Source organism: Gavialis gangeticus, unplaced genomic scaffold (assembly GCF_001723915.1).
Source record: "Gavialis gangeticus isolate Ggan-Ray unplaced genomic scaffold, GavGan_comp1, whole genome shotgun sequence".
NCBI lineage: Eukaryota > Metazoa > Chordata > Crocodylia > Gavialidae > Gavialis > Gavialis gangeticus.
Genome location: NW_017729000.1, coordinates 22732798 through 22738943, shown reverse-complemented (window position 1 = coordinate 22738943; position 6146 = coordinate 22732798).

The following is a 6146-nucleotide window of genomic DNA, read 5'->3' as shown; positions in this document are numbered from 1 at the left end:
ACCCAGATCAAGGGCAACAAGAAGTCCTTTTTAAAATACATAGGGGGTAAAAAGAAGGTACTGGGCAACATGAGGCCTCTGCAGGACACTCTAGAAAATCTGGTGGTCGCACCAGATGACAAAGATAATCTCTTTAACAATTTCTTTGCCTCCATTTTTCTAAGCAGGGACTGGGTCATGCCCCCCACCGGGATCCCAGATGGACCCAGGGGAGGAGCAACAAGGCCCAAGGTCAGTGAGGACCTAGTCGGGGAACTTCTGGTGGGACTAGACATGTTCAGATCAGCAGGTCCTGATGATCTCCATCCCAGAGTGCTGAGGGAATTGGCAGAGGTCATTGCGGGACCCCTGGCACAGATTTACGAGCACTCATGGTGCTCTGGCGAGGTGCCAGAGGACTGGAAAAGGGCAAATGTGGTCCCCAATTTCAAAAAAGGGAGGAAGGAGGACCCAGGAAACTACAGGCCCATTAGTCTTACCTCAGTCCTGGGGAAGCTGTTTGAGAAAATTATCCAAGGGCACATGTGCAAGGGACCAGCAATGGAGATTATGCTTAGGGGCAACCAACATGGGTTCATTAGAGGCAGGTCCTGTCAGACCAACCTAGTTGCCTTCTATGACCAGGCCACAAAATCCAGGTCACCTACCCCTGGATGCAGGGGTAGCAGCGGACATAGTCTTTCTGGACTTTAGGAAGGCCTTCAACATTGTATCTCACCCCATTCTCATTAAAAAATTAGGCGACTGTGGTGTCAATGCCTACACAGTCAGATGGGTTGCAAATTGGCTGGGAGGCCGCACACAGAGAGTGGTGGTAGATGGGTCATTTTCAACCTGGAGGGATGTGGGCAGTGGGGTTCCACAGGCGTTGGTCCTTGGGCCTGCACTGTTCAACATCTTCATCAGCAACTTGAATAAGGCGGTGAAAAGTACCTTGTTCAAATTCACAGATGACACTAAGATGTGGGGAGAAGTGGGCACGCTGGAGGAGAGGGACAGGCTACAACTAGATTTGGACAGGTTATAGGGGTGGGTGGATAAGAACAGGATGGGTTTCAACACTGACAAGTGCAAGGTATTTTACCGGGGAGGAAGAACCAGCAGCGTACCTACAGGCTGGGGACCTCCCTTCTTGGCAGCACAGAGACAGAAAAAGATCTTGGAGTCATTACTGATGCCAAAATGAATATGGGCCACCAATGTGAGGATGCAGTCAGGAGAGCTGACCACACCTTGTCATGCATTCACAGATGCATCACAAGCAGGTCCAAGGAAGTGATCCTCCCCCTCTATGCGACACTGGTCAGGCCGCAGTTGGACTACTGTGTCCAGTTCTGGATGCCGCACTTCAGGAGGGATGTGGCCAGCATCAAGAGGGTTCAGAGGAGGGCCACTTGCATGATCAGGGGACAGCAGGGCAGGCCCTACAAAGGGAGGCTACGGGACCTGAACCTGTTCAGCCTCCACAAGAGAAGACTGAGAGGCGATCTGGTGGCTGTCTATAAACTGGCCAAGGGGAACCAGCAGGCAATGGGATAGTCCCTGTTCCCTCAAGCACTACCAGGAGTAACAAGGAATAACAGCCATAAGTTAACTGAGAGTAGATTCAGGCTAGATATCAGGAGGTGCTACTTCACAGTCAGGGTGGCTAGGATCTGGAACCAACTTCCAAGGGAAGTGGTGCTCACTCCTACCCTGGGGGTCTTCAAAAGGAGGCTAGATAATCACCTAGCCAGGGTCGTTTGACCCCAGCATCCTATCCTGCCCAGGGCAGGGGGTTGGACTTGATGACCCACTTAGGTCCCTTCCAACCCTACCAACTATGAAACTATCCCTTTGCTGAGACTAAATAGTGTTTTTTGAAGTTTAGCCATTTGTCTTTTGAGATCTGAAGTGAGACTTAGTGGTTCTTTTCATAGAGGCGAGCTAACAGCTGTGAGTTGGTGATAACTTCAGGACATATATATCCAGCCTACACTGTAACCAACAACCTCAGGTAAAAGATCGAGGTCCCATGAGTAGTCATACTCCAGTTCAAGTGGCACCACAGCTGCACTACCAGGCAGACAGCTGTTAGTACTGCCTTACAGAGCCCACTGCTTTCCCAGATTGATAGCCTTGCTATGAAATCAGGCCCTGCATGATTATTAACTAGTGTTGTTTCTGTTGCAATAGCTCCCAGGCAGGATCAGAGCCATATTTTCACAGCTGCCACACAAACTCACAAGATACTATAGTCCCTGAGTCAAAGACAGCTCCAAGGAGGTGATCCTCCCCCTCTATGTGGCACTGGTCAGGCCGCAGCTGGAGTACTGCATTCAGTTCTGGGCACCGCACTTCAGGAGGGATGTGGACAACATCGAGTGTCCCGAGGAGGGCCACTCACATGATCAGGGGGCAACAGGGCAGGCCCTATGAGGAGAGGCTATAGGACCTGAACCTGTTCAGCCTCCACAAGAGAAGGCTGAGGGGGGATCTAGTGGCCTGTTACAAACTAGTCAGAGGGGACCAGCAGGCATTGGGGGAGTCCCTGTTCCCCCGAGCACTACCAGGAATGACTAGGAATAATGGTCACAAGCTGGCAGAGGATGGATTTAGGCTATATATCAGGAGGCGCTACTTCACGGTCAGGGCAGCTAGGATCTGGAACCAACTTCCAAGCGAAGTGGTGTTGGCTCCTACCCTGGGGGTATTTAAGAGGAGGCTAGATGTACACCTTGCCAGGGTAATTTGACCCCAGTACTCTTTGCTGCCATGGCAAGGGGTCAGACTCGATAATCTGCTCAGGTCCCTTCTGACCCTGCTAACTATGAAATTATGAAATTATGACTGAGCAGTAGCCTGGGTATCTGTCATCAGGAAGCATAAAAGATGGATCTCTATGTCTGTCAAGTCCTCTCCACAATTGATCGATGACTCTCAGCTACCTAGAGGTATGTAGAAAAAACATGTCTATGTCTGAATCTTTCCAAATCTCTCCGAATTGATTTGAAGGGTTCCAATTTAATTCAGAGAGATTAAAGGGTCCTCTGATTTGATTCGGATTTGGGGATTTTGCCACCAAATCAGGCCAAATCTCCGCCAAATTGATTCAAAGACTGAAGCTTCGCACAGCCCCAGTGCTCAGTTCCTTCTCTTTAAATTTATGCAACGATAGAACCATAAGAACATTGGAAAAGCATCATATTTTCTGATTTAATTACTCTGGTAAGCACATATATTCCTGGAGGAGGAAATTTGTGCTTCAACTAGGACACAAGTGAGATGCACTAAAATACACTGAATGATGTAACATGTTGTGTCTTGGACCAGCTTGTAGCAGAGGCCTGGCCCTGGAAGTCGGGAATCCTGACCTTGAATTCCTGGCTTTGCCACAACATGATCTTGGGTAAGTCAGTAAAAGTGTCTGTCTCAGTACCTTACTACATATCAACAATAATAGTAATAACAGTTGTAGTAAATAGTTTCTTATATAAGCATTCATCAGCAGACTTCAAAACACTTCACAAATTATTTTCGCCATTTAACAGATGGGGAAAACAAAACACAAAGAGAAGAGCTTCTTTCCCAGCAGATGAAAGGTAGAAATAGGACAACCAAGATCTACTGAGTGCTGAAGTGATGTTATCTTCCAATGGGCCACAGTGGATGCATTTACACATGCCAATTTAAAGCACGTTAGCCTCAGCCTGATTTAAGGTGTGTTAAGAGTGCACGTCTACACATGCATGCCTTAAAAATGGTGAACGCAGGTGTCAAATTTAGGCACAAATAGGTAAAGTGCATTAACACATGTAGATGTGTTAAGACACATTAACACTGTGTATGGACTGACTTGGGACTAACTTTAGTCCCACATTAGTCCGCGCACACAGCATTAATTCCCTTTAATGCATACACGTGTAGATGCAAGCCTTAATTGCCTTAATGAGCATTAAACTAATGTGTGTTAAATTTAGGTGCGCCTAAATGTACGCGTAGACATGCCCAGTGTCTCTCCCAAGCTTGTCTGCTTTCTATTGCATTGTGAGAATGAAAGTGCTTTGAGATGCTCAGCTGAAAAGTGCTGTGCAAAGGCAAAGTATTTGATTGTTCATTTTTAATGTAACAGTTTTGTCAGAGGCAGCCAGAACTGGCATATCAGTCAGCTCTAACATCACAGCCATCTGATTTCACAGATTGAAATGGCACCAATAGTGATATGCCCAACTGGTCTGAGCACAGCACAGGACTTTGTCTCCCTTTAATTTTGATTTCAACTCTGCTGCTGCTGCACTTAAGCAAGACATTCCCTGTTCCTCTGCTTCAGTTTCCCCGTATGTAAAAAGAGGATAATTACAATATTAACTTACCGAACTCTTAGGGTGCTGGAATAAATTAATGGCTAGGGGAAAAATGAAGGTGGAAGTGCCAATTATTATAACTGGATAGCCTGGCCTTATTGTTGTCTGTGTCACTGTAGTATATACATGGGACCCAAGCAGGCATTAGTTCTATTGATATGGGTGCTATGCAAAATAAAAAAATGGCCCCTATTCTGAACCCTTGCAATATTCCCAAGAAAACAGGATTTCCTTATTCCTAGTTCTATTTTACTGGCTCCATCTACAGGTCTGGAAATTTAACCACTAGAGGGGGGGATTTCCCAGCAAATCATTTAACTTGATCACGATCAGCTATTTTAGATGCAAGGCACCCCTCAGAAAATGCCAGCTCTTAGCTTTCCCTCGTTTTTGGACGATTCAAAAATAATAGAGCAGCTCTACTGCTGCAAAGAACTCAGAAAGACGACAACAGGTTGGAATGTTTTTGATATACTATAGATTCCTATTTGAAATCTCTGGGTTTAACTTGTGAATTGTGTAGGTATTTGCACAACTGACAGTGCTAATATTGTGTGATGCCTTGTAGCACTCTTCAAAGGATTTTGCAGCATCCTCCTTGAGAACCACTGTCATAGGCATTCATAGGAAACTTCCATCCACGTTTATAAATTAAACAATTAATTTAAATCAATAGCGTTATATCGGTCAGTACTACAGCAAGGGGAGGGAGCGAGTGGAGTGACCACACCAGGCACCAAAGCAAAGGGGTGCCAACAGATGCTGCCCAGCCAGGGCAAGGCACAGGACAGAGCTGTGAATGGCTCATTTGGAGGGGCACGGGGATGGCGGAAGGGGGTGCCCCCAGGATCTGTGTGCGGGGCAAAGGCAGGCTGCCACTGCGGGCTTTGCCCAGGCACCAAACTTCATTGGCCACTGTGGCTCCTCTACTTTACCTGTGGCAAGTTAGGGTGTTATGTCTTGTGATTGTGTGTCAGTGTTGACTGTAGTTTTGTTAACTGGCTGGAAAATAGGTTTGTATAGGATGTTTTAGATAGGGATGATTCTGACTCAGGCAGGGGGTTGGATTAGATCAATGGTATCCAGCCCTTTACCCCAGTGGGCCAAATGGGTGGTGCCTGGTCCATCCATGGGCTGGATCAGGCTGGTGGCCCCAATCCAGCTCTCAGGGAGGACATTGTGGGACAGTATCTGGCTGCATGGAGGGGAGTGGGGTGCAGGCCAGCCCCAATTCAGTGCCACAGCAGGAAAGGTGTATGGTCCGACCTCAATTCAGCCACTTGGCCCTGATTCAGTCCTGCAGGTGGGAGGAGGAATGGCCTGGCCCTGATGTGGCTGTGCCAAGGTGGGGAGGGTAGAACGGAGAATTTGATAGCCAGGGAGGCTGGCAGTACTAATGGTCATTGCTCCTTTGGCGCCAAATTTCCGGACCCCCAGGGAGCCCCATGGGCCAGATGTAATAGTTCTATGGGCCACATTTGTCCTGCAGGCCAGAGGTTGAGCACCTTGGGACTAGATTATTCGAGAAAATTATTCTGGCACACATCCAGGAGGGTCCAGCAGGGGACTGCAAGCTTAGGGGCAACCAACACGGGTTCATCAGTGGCAGGTCCTGTCAGACCAACCTGGTGGCCTTTTACAATCAGATCACCAGATCATTAGATGCAGGGGCAGCAGTGGACATAGTCTTCCTGGACTTCTGGAAGGCTTTTGACACTGTCTCTCACCCCATTCTCATTAAGAAACTGGGGGGCTGTGGCGTAGACACCCACACAGTCAAATGGGTCGCCAACTGGCTGGAGG